Below are 14106 nucleotides of genomic sequence, written 5' to 3'. Positions count from 1 at the left end.
GAGGGGGGCACTGTAACATCCCTAAAGTGCACAGAACTCTGCTTGCCCTGCTCCCAAGGCAGGCCCTTCATCCAGTTCCCTGCACCAGCCCTGCCATGGGACTGAAGGGAAAGCTTCTCCTTTCAAATGTGCTCTCATAGGGGTTTCTGCTGCTTTTTATGTGAATCTTGCAGATGTTTTTTACCAGACAGAAGGGGCTGCAGGCTGGGACTGGCTCTGGAGGAAAGGCACAAAGCGGATTAGTGTTTTGAGTCAGGAATGGGTTGGAGCAAAGAAAAGTTAGGGGATTTTTTTTTTTTCAATGCTCTTAGTCACCTAAACTGGATTTTGGCAGATGCAGTTTGAGTGCAGTTAAAATGTCTCTGATTAGTGAGATGATAATTCAGTGAGCCCTAAGCTAAAGAGCGATTCAGTGAGTGGGGTGTGGTAATGGGATGGCTTTTTCTGTGTTGGGAGAAGAACAAGTAAGGGATCATCTCCCCAGGGGAGTCCCCATGGGCTCTGCATCCAGCAGGCTCCAAGGACTCTTCAGCACAACGAAGGGCCAAGGAGCAGAGGTCCAGAGAGGCAGCCAGCAGTTGCCTCTGAAATAATCCTTCCTTTGGGAGACCATGGTCATGCTGCCAGATCCTGGGGACTGTTCAGCATCTCTAAACTTCCAGACATTTTTCTTTCCTTCATAAAATTTGGGGGCTGGGAGTAAGAGAGAGACTGATGTATTGTAACAAAGACAGTAGATGTTTAATGACACTTCTGAACGTGGGATTTGTACCAACTATGTCCCTCTGAAATGCCAGAAATGAACGTGGGAGGAAAGCCCGATTCAGACTTGCAGAGCAGCATTATGCCTTCAATGGAGATCTTAGCTGCATCTGTAGCCAAAAAGGAGAAGTGATGGGCACCCCAGCTTAAGGCAAATTCTGTACTTTGCACAACCCAGGCCAGTGCAGTCTTCCTCAGTTTGCTTTTACCTACAGCTCCTGAATCACTTCTTCACATCCTCAGAGATGTTTTCTTTCCTCCACACAGAATTTGTGGCCGGGTGCTTAAGGCATAAGTCCATCTTTTGTCTGGGATTGCCAAACATCTGGCAGTCAGCTCAGTAGGAGAATGACCAGTACTTACAGTCAGTCACTGCATGTATAGCAAGTCAGTTGTTAGACTAACTGTATATTCGCTGATCAACAACACAGCAGAGCACAGCACATCTGGGAAACACAGAAGTTACAGTGTGAGCGAGAAAAATGGGAGCATTAATTCTGTCCCTCCGTAGAACTGTCACTGACAGAACTCGCCCCTAATTCAGAGAGAGGATTTTATGCAGTCAGTTCTCAGGGGCAGAAATGCCTTTGTCTCTCACACAGAGCACCAGCCTCTGCTCTGCCCATAACTGGAGCTTCCAGCTTCACAGGAATAAAAATCACAAAACCAGCAGTCAGTTTATATTACACATATCACTTCAGGCGCTCCTGCTTTATGGTGCTTTTGTCTCCACCGACTTCCAGCTGGAATGCCGTGTCCTTCGCTGTTTTGCAACTGGAGATAACCACGCTTTTGTCACATTCTTCAATCTCGCCCGTGTGCTGGTTCCCACACACGCTGCAGGCTGGACCGGGCTGTGCCTGCGCCTGCCGGTGCCGTGTGTGCAGGGGGACAAACCGGCTTTGCTCTCAGCTTTTCTCTCCGGTTTCGCTCCCGGTGCCCCGTGCCCGCTGCAGCCTCACACTCACCGCACCTCTCGGCTGCGGAGCGCCGAGCACAAAGGCTTGTCGAGCCCAGCTGCAAAGTTACATTGCTACAAACGCAGAGGCGAGAGAAATGCTGCGATTTCTTCCAAAATGCACAGCTTTAAGCCCAGCTCTCATCAGCGGCGCCGCGGACCCTCTCTGGCGCAGCGTTGTGCACTCGGACCGGCCGGCAGCAACCGCTGGTTTTGGCGGCAACATCGAGAACGGTGTCGCTGGCCGGGCCTCGGCCGGTGGAGGCGGAGGCCCGCCGTGCGGAGCGGCAGAGCCCCGGCCCGCTGCCGGCCCCCGGGACGGGATCCCGGGCACGGCCCGCGGCGCGGAGGGGCCGCTGGCCACGCCCCCTCCTTGCGCCAGCCAATGGGGTCTCGCCGCCGGCCGCGTGCCGGAGGGGGGCTGCCGGATCCTGCGGGGCGGGGTCGCCTTGGGGGCGGGGCCTCGGGAGGAGCGGACGGCTGCTATTGGAGGAGCGCGGCCGAGGGGCGGGGCTGCCGGCGGGCAGCGGGGCGGGGCGGGCGCTCGCCGCGCCCGGCTCGGGGCGAGGAAGCGCTGCCGGGGGTCAGCGGCCGGCGGCAGGTGCCGCCCGGGGGCCGCGCTTTGTCTCCGCGTGGGGGGATGGGCGCGGCCCCTCCGGAGCGGCGGCGCCTCCCGGGCGGGGCGAGGGGGCTCCGGTAGGCAGGGAAACCCCCGCTCCGAGCCGCCCCCGCGGCTGGCTCTGCGGGGAGGAGGGCGGGGGTCCCGCGGCTCCGCGCCCCGGAGGGGCAGCAGGAGCGGGCGGCGGGGCTGGCGAGCCCGTCCGGCGGCGGGAGCACCGCCGCAGCGGCGAGCGGGAGGTGGCACCGCGCCGGGGTCGGGCGGCCGCGCCGGGGGAGCTGCCCGGCCCTGGCCGCGCTCCTCGGAGCGCCCTGACTGGGGGATTCCGCTGCTCTGGGGATCTCGTTTTCCACCTTGAACACGTTCCTTTCGAAGGAGTTTCGGCAAGTGTTTGGGCCCCTCTGAGCAGGTGTGTTTTGTGTTCCACGAGTTGCAATTTGAGATCTTGATTTTCTTAAATCTAAACTTTCTGTGACTGCTGCTTTATCTCAGGGCAGCAGTCTGGAACAGGAGTAGTCCTGGGAGAGTATCTGGAGCGCTGCTCTAGTTACAAAGAGGAAGGGGCTTACAGCCCTGAGTGTTGTAAAACAGCGGGGTCAGTATTTTACTTAAACAAGTGCTCTATTCTGTGTGAGGCTGAATGTGATCTGCTCATTTGTGAGCTCACTTTTTGAACAGGGATCACAGAAATGTTCTACCTTGTGCATGGATGCAGAAATCAATGACTTTATTAACGATGTGTCTGTGTGACGTCGGGGGCTAAGCCAGTGATGGAAGCATTCACCCTGATTCAGGGGGAAGCTGATGCACTGGGCTGTTTTGCTACGTGGTTTTGCATTGTAATGGGGAAATTGGTGTTTCCCCTTGCTACAAATGGGGCATGGAATTTCACAGGTTTTAATAGGGTCACTTTGAGAGGCCAGCAAAGCCTAGCAGAATCACAAGAGAAGAGAGGAAACAAGTTATGGATTGAGAAGAATTTGGCAGGGAAGGTGACTTGTAGGTAGTTTGGTGCTGAGCAGATTATTTCTATGCACATCCACACCTGTGTGCAGCTGAACCAGAATCTGCAAGCCAGGGACTTGCCCTGAACTGAGATTTGGCCAGAAAGCATTTACTATAGCATGGTCATATATGGAATTTTCTCTTTAAATTTCTTCCTAACATGTGAAAAGAGTTAGGTTAGTAATACGATTAACAATATTTAATAAGATTAAAATCACCAGCATAACTCTTGAGAAAGGTGGGTGCAGACTGTCAGCAGTTGACACTTTTAATCTCTACTTTCTCCCATGTGAGTGCTGTAAAGAGTTCAGGCTCCAAGACTCTGCTTGCTTTTCAGAACAGAAAAATTCTGCCCTTGCCTGCTGACAGCTCAGGTATTGCCTTACCTTTCATGTCCACCAACAGCATCATATTCCCAGCGGGGCCACGGGATGTTCCCATATAAGGGCAGAGGGAATAGCTGACAGAGGGCTGTAATGAGTGTGCAGAGCTGTTCCCTTCAGTGCCAGTCTTTGTGTGAAGCGCGGTTGTTGCTGGAGTGTTGCTGCTGCTGCTGGCACGCTTGGGCTTTCCTGGCAATGCCAGCAGAGCCTGCAAGGACTAAACCAGTCTGAAAAGTATCTGTTGCTGCCCAAGGTGGCCCCGTGAGCCTGGAGAGAGGCTGCCTGCCAAATGAAGCGGTGCCAGTTGTGTGTTGGGTGTGCTCTGAAGGAAAAAGCACCCACCCAGGTTGCCTGGGTGGGGTGTGTGCTATCCAGCACTGTCCAACAGAAAACAAAAGTAATGGCACTTTCTGTCTTCCACTGTTGCTGTTTGCTTTCTGGAGTGTTCCTTTAGCCAGCAGTGATGGGTGCAGGGAAGCATGATACCTTTTTCAGTGTAAATTTCAATGTCAGCTGGAGTGGGAAAGCAACAGAAGAGGACAAGTTCAGAAGAAGATGAAGCAGCCACTCCTCAGAATGCTTGAGATTTTTTTCTGGTAAAAGCTTTACTGCTGAATTGGGTAGTTTGACATTATTTCTCTTCTCTCGTCTTCTTCTCTGTCTCAGTCCTTGCTGCTGTCTGTCAAAGCAAACTCACAAGGACATCAGTTTCTTCTCCTCACTGACAGCCTCTCCGTCTGTTCTGTTTTTGTTTGTAACTGTTGTTTTTTTTTTTTCTCCTGAAACTTCAAATTGTTTGTTGTAGCCAAGTTCTGAGCTGAACCCTCCCAATCTTGCATAAGGGCATCTTGGAGGAAGATGATAGGACTTTGATTCATCCCAGCTTGGAGGCTGTGCAGGGTGGTAGCAGTCAGAGGAGGCATGAGCCTGCCTGCTTCCTTGTAAGAATTAGCCCTCTAGATACAAGCTAGTTTCAGGAAGCAGGGCTTGGACTGGTGCCTTTTTTGCTCACCTGGATCTTCAGTGAAACGTCTTTGTGCTCTGCGTGCTGGGATCTGGTGCGTTCTACTGACTCTCCTTTGCATTGCCTATAATCTGTTAAAGCCCTGGATTTGATTTGCATTTATTTGTGGTTCTTGTGAGTATCTGATTGCAGGATTACTGTATCTGAAAGGATTCATCTTCTGCTGTTCATGAAAACCACAGGAGGGCTGCTTTTGCCTTTATGGGAACGTGCCAGCTGCTCTTTCATTGTTCTGGTATCATTTTCCCTGTCCTGTTACTGGAGGCGTCTTTGATGACCTGATGGTTGTGATGATGTCTTTAGAGAAGATTTATATTGATCATTATTTGAGCTTTGTCTGGTTTCGTCTCAGTGCTGGAAGACAATTCCTATAAATTCTTGCATGTGTTTTTCAGAAACAAGTGATTGAGGCAGTGGGAGCACGTGCAGTCTCGTGACATGACACTGCTGTTCCGGAAGGCAGAGTAGATGCTTAATTTAATTGGGAAACAGTAAACTCATGTGTTGCACTGTCTTTACTCCAGCACAGTGGTGAAAGCCAAAGGAACTCTCCTGGTGGCACACTGAATCTGGGAGACTCTCTAAACCAGCATGGAGGGGGTTTTGCTACCTGCATTTTTCTCTGGAACCGTGAAGAATCACCCTGCGTGCTGTGGTTTGCCGCAGTGATAACTGAGATGCTCCCCTGCTCAATAAACTGGCCGGGGTTGTAGGTGCTGGAGCTCAGACTTGCCAAGCTGCAGAGGTGCAAAAACACGAAGGAGGATGTTCCAACCTGTACCAACATGCAGCCCTGACTAAGGGGAGAACCACAGTGCTTTGGTATGAGCTCTCTAAGGCTCTGCCTCTTCTCCCCAGCTGCTTAAGTAATAAATGCGGAGGACTTGTTTTCACTGCTAATAATTTTTTTTCAGCCAAGTAGTAACTAAGACATCTGAGCTATTCTGAGGTTCCAGGAAACAATTTAGGTATTCTTTTTGTTAACTAGAAGTAAGTGCTGCCTCCCAATGCTTGTGAGGGAAAGAAAAAAGAAGAAACAAATGGTTTCAGTTTAGGTCAATTTTTTTGTTGTTGGTTTGTTTTGTTTTGGATTTTTTGCCTTTTTTTTTTTTTGTCTGGTTTTTTAGTTTTGTTTTGTTATTGAATAAATTTTAAAATAGTTTTCTAATATCTTGAATTTAATTTTAGACCTTCACTTTCAAGTCCTGCCTGCCAATCTCAAGAAGGAAAAAGAGGGGAAAAAGAAGTAGAAAACAAATTTGTGGTAGCATGATCTGATTTTAGATGTTGATCAAAATGTGAAATGAATCTTCGAATGAAACAGATCCTAAGGAAATTTCCAGATGCCAGACTTTAATTGAATGGGAACTTTTAGTGATGTACTTGCAGTGTAAAAACTGCAAGTACTGTTAGAATCACTTCTTCTGTGCCTGGTAAATGTGTGAGATTTTGCTTTGCTTTTGGCTCTGAAGTTTAACTGTGGAACAGCCTGGAACTGTTGAGTTTCCCCAGCCTCTGCTCTGCGCCAGCACTGCTGCTCTCAAAATTCTTGCAACTTCATAGCTACTCCCTTTTAGAAAATGATAATTCATTTCCCTTCCTGAAGTATCTGAATGCTGTAATTTTATCTTGCTACTTGTATCTATTCCTGGTCTATCTCATGTGGGAAGTCTCTCATCCCTATGTCACAGGCTGTAAGGGGATTGATCTTTGCTTCTGCTGGTGGTTTAGCTAGGCTGGTTCTGTACTGGGGACTGGAGTTTAGGAATTGTCACCACTTGCTCCAGATACCCACATGGAATCTGTGGTGAGCCATTGGGATGCACAGCTGTAAGGTATTGACTAAATGGTTTGCTGTTGCTTTGTATCTGCAGGTGCAGACAATTTCAAGTCATCACCATTCTCCCTCTCTTTGCACTTTTCCTTAATTCTGAAATTAAAGGCAGTGCTTCTGGGATTCAGTGAAAAAAACATGTGTGTCAGCTTATCTCAGCATAATGTGGTATTGAGTCTCAATGATGGGGTTCCTCCTGCTGCTGAAGTTATTCCAAGGAGAATGCAGTCCTTGTGTCCTACCCTTCCCTGCAGCTCTGCTGTGGCAGGAGGGTAGTTGTGCCTGCAACTGTGCAGGTGGAGGAAGCTGATTGTGTTCAAGCAGTTATGCTGATGAAACTTGTTTTCTGACTAAATTGCATGTCATTCTATAAATAGAATGGGTATGTTTGACATCTTACCCTGTTATAATAATTCTCAAAATTACTACATAGAAGTAGTGTTTTCAGCTGAGGGTTTCTGCCCATGTATGTAATTTCAAAATAATTTTTGTTTCAATCTCTGCTCTTTTAGATTTCCTGTACTGCACCATTTCACAATTTGGTTAAGTGGCTTCCCTGCTCTTTGTGTGGAGTTACATTAAGAACTGGATGCCACCTGTCCCCCCACTCTGATCCTATTCCTGGAGGTTGTGTGCTCTTGAAATCTCTCTGTGCTTACCAGTGCCCATGCCCTCGTCCTTCTGTGTGAGACATTGCAGAATTTTTGGGTTCTCTAGTTTCCATAAAGAAATGCCAACCTCTGTGGACAGCTGGCCAAGCAAATGCTTGAGAAAATGCTGCTGGCATTGCCTGCTGAGTGTTCTGCTCAGCTGGAAGTCCTTCAGACAAAAAATATTTGAAGCAGAGGCGCCATGGCTTCAGAGATGGTCCTGCCAAACCAGACTTTGTCAGAAATAATGTCCTCACTGAAGCTGTTGTAGGGTTTTGGACAGCTTGGAGTTAGTTAATGGTCCTGAAGCAACTCTCTCTTTAGTACTTTCAGCCTTGATCCCAAGATTTTTTTGCATTGAACCTTCTTAAAATGCTGGAGAGAGCGACTGTGTTAGTGAATTACAAAATTATCATATGTGAGAGCATTTTGGTAACACATGTGATGAGAATTTTGATCATGTTTTTGTTCTCTTCCACACACCAGTCATAAGCTCTTCTAACCTGTCTTCTCCTGTCTCCTACTTCTAGTGCAGCCAAAAGTTGTATGTGCTAGAGATCTCAAGTGCAGAAGGAGTTCCTGGACTTTTGAATTGCACTGACATCAATATTTTGATCTTTATTTGCTTCCTGCTTGACTTTTTGCATACAGATTGCAGTCTACTACTGAATGATTCTACTCCAGAGAATGGTAAAGCTGATCTGCAACTGAATTAATTGCATGAGATCTGTGTGTGCCACTGTGGGAAATGGAGAAGTACTAACCAGGGGCTTGGTTTATTTGCCAGGTCTTTTCAGCATTTTGATAGAAATTGATGAAATGAGGCTGCAGAAAGGTTGAAGTACCTAGGGAGACTACAGCATTTGTGAATTTATATTCTGATCCTTAGTGAAACGTATTTTGAATTGCATTTCATGTCAACCTGAAACTTGAGAAAGATTTAAGACAAAGATTGCAAGGGCTTTTTGTTGTTTGTCCTGCGTGGCAGTGCAGTTTTCTCATGGCTGTGATGGAGAGGTGTGGTTCCCTTGTCTGACTGTGCTTTTGAGGCACTGCTGTGGCTGTAACGGGTAACACTGACTCGTACTGTTTATTTCCTCCTTTGATCTAAATGTTTTCCTCTCTTTTGTGGATTTGTAACCAGAAACTGTTCTCCAGATGTGTGACAGCCAACAGAGGTGCATGTGCAATTTCAGAATGGCCCTGGGTGATTGCTACCAGCTTGTCCTCTTGGCAGCACAGGCAGAATTTGAATTGGCAGCAAGGCAGAGCAGCCCCTGCGGCACTGCCATCCCTGAGTGACTCGATGTGCTGAGCTCCTTGGCCTCAGGAACAGGCAGCTGGAGCCCCAGAGCTGGAGTGTCTGCTTGTGCTTTGTGCCCAGCACTGCTGAGAGGATGCAGAGCTAAAGAAAAAGGAGTGGTGGGGTAGAGCAGCTGCCATACAAATGCTGCTCCTGCTCTCTGTACTGCCCAGAGGGCAGGTACCTGCAGGATGACCTCCCACAGCAGCACAGATGGGCAGTAGGGATTGTGCTGCTGGCAGTGTGGCCATACAAGCAGCTGCACAGGACCAGATGAAAGAGCCATTTAGCCTGTTTTGCTTTCTCTGGGCTTGGGACAGTCAAGTCTCTGTCCTCACAGTGCCCAAGTCACCATGGCCCCTTCCTTCTCCACACTGAACTGGTCTGCAGGGGAGGTGAAAGCCTGTGTCAGTAGCCTCAGTAACAAGCTCAGCAGAGTGCCACAAATATAAAGGCTTCTGACAGTCATGCTCTCTTGCTAATTATGTTTTTTAGTTATTCCTGTATGTTGTAGTGGCAGTACTGTTGTGGATACTTGAGCCTTTACATTAATTTTTAATTTTAAAATGCATATTTTAATTTTCTGGGCATAGAACACAGGCAGCCCCCTGCCATCGATGGTCTTGCAAGTAATTGTTCTGTTTCATTGTGGGTCTGATGCCTGTCTGTACAGGGTGGTGGCATCATGAAGCTTTCCTTAATGAACTATACTGATAATGGCCACTGTTCACAATGCTTGACTAGGCTTCACCACTGTGGAGAGCTGTCTCTGTTGAACTCTGTGAATAAGGATTGTGAAGAGTGGAAAGAGTAGGCAAGCTGATGGACATATCACATAACAGTGTTATTTTGGATCTGGCCATCCAAATACATCTACAGCATCCCACCATCACAGACCTGCTGTAGCAGAGCTCTTGCCATGGACCTGTGAATGCCAAAGTCATTAGCTGCAGACAAATAACACCTGAATAGTGTTTACCCTCCAGTGGATGACAGGGATGGGAGTCCTCCTGGGAGGAACTTGTGTGCTGGTGCTGCTCACACAGTCCCAAGAACATTTCTGCTTAAGTACTTCTGCATTTCGGGTTTTCTTGCTGCTCAAAGGTTTGTGTCTGTGCCTGATGCAGTATTTAGCATCCACTTGCAAGTCCCAGGATGCTGCTGGGATGCTGCTGCACTGAGCAAAGCTGTTACAGGAGAATGACCTGCACTCCCAGTTCTGTGGTTTCTTCCTTTTCCTGACTGTTTGAAAGCCATTGGGCTATGCATCTGTTTCCCTTCCTCCCAGTGCTGCCAGCACAGTGTGATCCTAACGGGTGCTGCGGTGACAATTACAGACACTGTGTGTTCTGCAGGCTGCCAGAGCCTGTTTGATCATCAAAACACAAATGACACCTGGCTGTTCAGCTCTGGGATTGTAATCTGCATCCCCAAGTGCACCATGTAGAAAGTACCAGAAGGCAGAGGGAACTTTGCCCAAAACACAATGTGTTTATTTTAAGCAGGTAGAAATTTTATGTATGCAGTGATTCATAAGGGAAATGGTCTCAACCAGTATAAACACATGGAGCATCCTTGTTATTCCACTCAGTAATGAAAAATACATCTCAAAACCCTCTTTTCTGTATAGAGAAAAAATAAAACTTTTTGTGCTTGTAAAACTCTTCTCTCTCCTAGGAACTGTCCTCTGTGTTGCTGCTTCACAGACTGAAATAGAACTGTTAGCTGACAAAACAGTACTGATGTCTTCACCACTTAGTGACCTATAGGAAGACTTGTGTTTGTCTTCAGGCTGCTTTTCTGTGTATGCTCTGAGAAGTCTTGTGCCTTTGGTCTGTTTTAGATAGAAAGGTGAAAAGCTCAAGTGCAGGAAGGAGTATTGATCTTTTGAGAGCTGCAAGAAAAAATAAAGTATTGCAGGACTTACCCTCTAAGGGAGCAAAACACTCCCTTTTAAATGAAGACTGTTTACATCTGTTAATTCCCTTTGGTTTTCTGTGGGATGGAAAGGTCACTTTGTATCTGTCTAAGCTATGAAAAAATCAATTGTTTAATCAATTTCTAAAGTAGATTTAGTGAAAATGACTACTGTGGTGTGGCTTGGGCTTTGATGTGTGGAGGTGTCCCAAAAAGCTGCTAGAAAAGTCAATGCAGGGCATTGCTGGACGTAAGTTTAGAGAAATTGTAGGGGAATTTTCTGTCCTATTCAGTATGTCCATGGGGTGTTTTTTTTTCCCTTGCCCAGTCCCAGCGTGGCTTCCTCCTGGTGTTCCTACTGAAAGAATGGATCGCTGCGAGCAGATCAACAAAAGCAGTCATGCAGTTCACTTGAGCGGTCATGCATAAATATGAGCAGATTTTTGCAGTTCAAACTGATGGGTAGCCTTCCCTGAAATCAGTTTTCCATAGGCTGCTTGTTCCTGCTGCTTGGAGCTGTCTTGGTGATCTTGTCCCTGTGACAGACAGCCAGGTATTGGTGTTCCCAGGTAGCTGGGTAGGGAGGTTCACAATGGGAAATAAATTTCCTGATTTGAAAATGCCAAGGTAAGGACTGGTAAAAGCCATATATTTCATTCTGCTATTGCATTGAAATTATTTTCTTCCAAATGATGTAACAGGCAGAGCCCTTCCAGCTGTGACACTAACCTACACCCAAAGCTGGCCCCTGCTCCTGCCTGTACACAGAGCATAAGCTCTCTGCCTTGTGCTCTTTGCAAACTTAGATGTGGGTTTATTATATAACACCAAATGAGAAGTAACACGAAATGAGAAGTGCCACACTATGGAAATGTGGTTGGAGGTAGAAGTTCAATGGGCCTGCTGCTAGAAGAGAAGTAGAGGAAGGTACCAGTCCTTGTGATATGGAGTGCCTGGTTAACATCTACAAGGGATTCATGCTTCTCATGCAGTCATCTTGGATAAGTCAGGTCTTTGGGGAGGTTTGAGTTATAATGTTCAGAGGATATACAGAGGATATACACCTCTGAAGGGATGGATTGTGTTAATAGTAAGAAAGTGCTGCTGGAGAGAAACACGGCAGCAGGTGACTGTTCATGTAATGTGTTTTGTGGATGTTTGACTTGGAGTCAAAGAATGGTATGAATAATTGATCTGTGCCAACACCAACAGCATGCCTCATAATTATTTAATTAAAATGAAAGGCTGATGCTTCTGAAATCATGGGTTACTGGGTACATTTCAGAAAGTGGTATTCCTAGCAGGTGACTTCAGCAAGCGTCAGTAGTGTACTCTGCTGTTGAGTAGTTTATCAGTATTCTGAAAATACGTCTAAAGACACTGCTAATGTTGATTCAGCAGAGAAGCAGGCCATGCTGAGGACAAATTCAAAACCATGGCTAGAAATGACAGGAATGTTGGGATTTTCTTGCTTGAATATTCTGAATAGTATGTAAGTCTTTGGCAGAATGGGGGAGGTGGTGAAGTTTACCTTAGAGGTTTTGGAGAAATGATTAAATGGTGATTAAGAAAGATACCAGCTCCTGACACTCAGTACAGTCAGATAATTGACTGTTAGTGAATTGATGCAATCTTTGCAGCCTGATTTCTGTGGCTCCTCCATTATGTAAAATGAGTCCAGTGAAGTTGCATCCGTCTGATACAGGCAGGTTTGGACTTCTGTGTGTCAGAGATGCTGATTTTTCACTGATTGTGCCTCACCAAAGCAGTGACCCTGAAGAAGGGGGGAGAGCTTGGGGGAGGACAATCAAATTGATATTTAAAAACAAACAAACAAAAAAAAGTAAAAAGCTGTTCAAGGACTCAAGAAAAGATGTCTTGTCCTGAGACACTGACAGGACCAATCTGTTGATTGCCAAAAAAGCTATTGAGAGGTGAGTTGGTTAAAACATGTGCATAATTGACTCTGAGGAGCTCCTCTTTAATCCAGCAGAGAAGGAATTAATGGCTCAAGGCAGAAGGCAAACAAATAAGAAATTAGTCTGGCCTTGCTGCCAGAAAGAATGATGGAGCCATTGTAGCAAACTACTAGCAGAGTAGTGAACTTAGGTTTTGACCTCCAAAGGCCTTTAGTCTGGATGCCATAAACCACTGCATTTCACAGAACCACTTAATGGGCTTTATGGAGGTGTGAGTGGATAAAATGGAACAGTGCCTGTGTGTTAGGCAGGAAATCAGAGCGGCTGTACCTTAAATTATGTGACTCTGACTAGTCCTGGTGTAATTGATTTCTGTTTTTCTGTGCTTTAGAAATAACCCCAAGACCAATTCAGTCGTGCTCTTCATCCCTGTTTGTTCTTTTCCTTCCAAACTTTGTTTATGTCTAGATGTTTTATGCACCAGAAGTGGTACATCCTGGATGTAAAGAATATTGTTCATGACAGGAGTGTCAGCTTGAGGTTTGTACTTCAAATATCTAATGAAAATGAAATCTTCTTTATATTTTTTATGTTTCTTAGAAATATCAGTGTAATGGTGAAATAGTGTATCTCACCTGTCTTACAGTATTTATTTTATTGATTAAAATTTCTAGGAGAGTAGAGTTTTATTAAGCATTTAGTGTGTAAACCCACGTATTCTAAGGAATTATGTTAAATTCCAGTGGCATTTAAGTAATTCAGTTTCGTAATCTTCTCTTGCATTCAATGTGAAAATCCTATACAAGAAGTAAATCTGATGAAATTTAGCCTCTGATTGTTTTAGAATAACTTGTGATTGTTTACAGGCTGAAAATTAAAGAACTTTACAAGGCTGGGAAATCATTGAGCTCATTTAGTTTGATGCTGTCTAAAGCAAGGCAGTGGCCTTTCTTGAATTTAAGCTAAACATTCGGTTGAGACTGAATGTTAACAAAGAGAAGAGTTGCAAGTGATGGAGAGCTTGCCCTACTAAATACGTTTCAAAATACCTTTGAGAAAAGAAGCTTGAAAAACAGACCTTGGTCTGCTCAGGCCAGAAATATGCAATTAGCAAATTATTAACCTTGTTGTGAATGGTTTAAGTAACGTGGTACTTGTTCTGTTTCACTTCTGATTGACTATATAATAGCTACCATCAGCAGTCTCTGCTGTGTGCTGGATTGCAAAATCTGCTAATTAACACATTCGTTTCATATTGCTGCTGCCAATGTTTGCATTGAAGAACGTGGCTTTTTTTGGCCATATGGATGGGTGGGAATATCAAGATCGTGTTATGGCTCTGTGCTCATTCATGTGTGATGCTTTGTGCTCTGTTTTTCCCAAGACATCTAATCAGGCTTGGGGCTGAGCAGTGCCTTTTTGGAGAATCTTTAACTGAAAGGTCAAAATAAGCACAAGGCCCAGAGACAAGTCTTGCTGTCACTCTTCCCAGCTGCCCCCCCGCCCTCCTTTGTGTGTGTCTCTCCACGTATACATATGTAGGAGTCCTTCACCCAGCACATTCAGCTGTTGTTTCTTTCCTGAGACTCGGGGCTTTTAAGTGCCACTCTTCCCAACAGAGCACAGCTCTGCCAGCTGGATCTCCCTCGGGCTGGGGGTGCATGATTCGTGGTGTGGGAGCCCCTGGCACTCACCTGCTGATGGGGCTGCTGGCTTTGCACTTTGCTGTGCC

This window comes from Pyrgilauda ruficollis, unplaced genomic scaffold (genome assembly GCF_017590135.1).
Source record: "Pyrgilauda ruficollis isolate IOZ18807 unplaced genomic scaffold, ASM1759013v1 scaffold10, whole genome shotgun sequence".
Taxonomy (NCBI): Eukaryota; Metazoa; Chordata; class Aves; order Passeriformes; family Passeridae; genus Pyrgilauda; species Pyrgilauda ruficollis.
The sequence above is the reverse complement of the archived record's forward strand: the minus strand, read 5'-3'. Positions refer to the sequence as shown.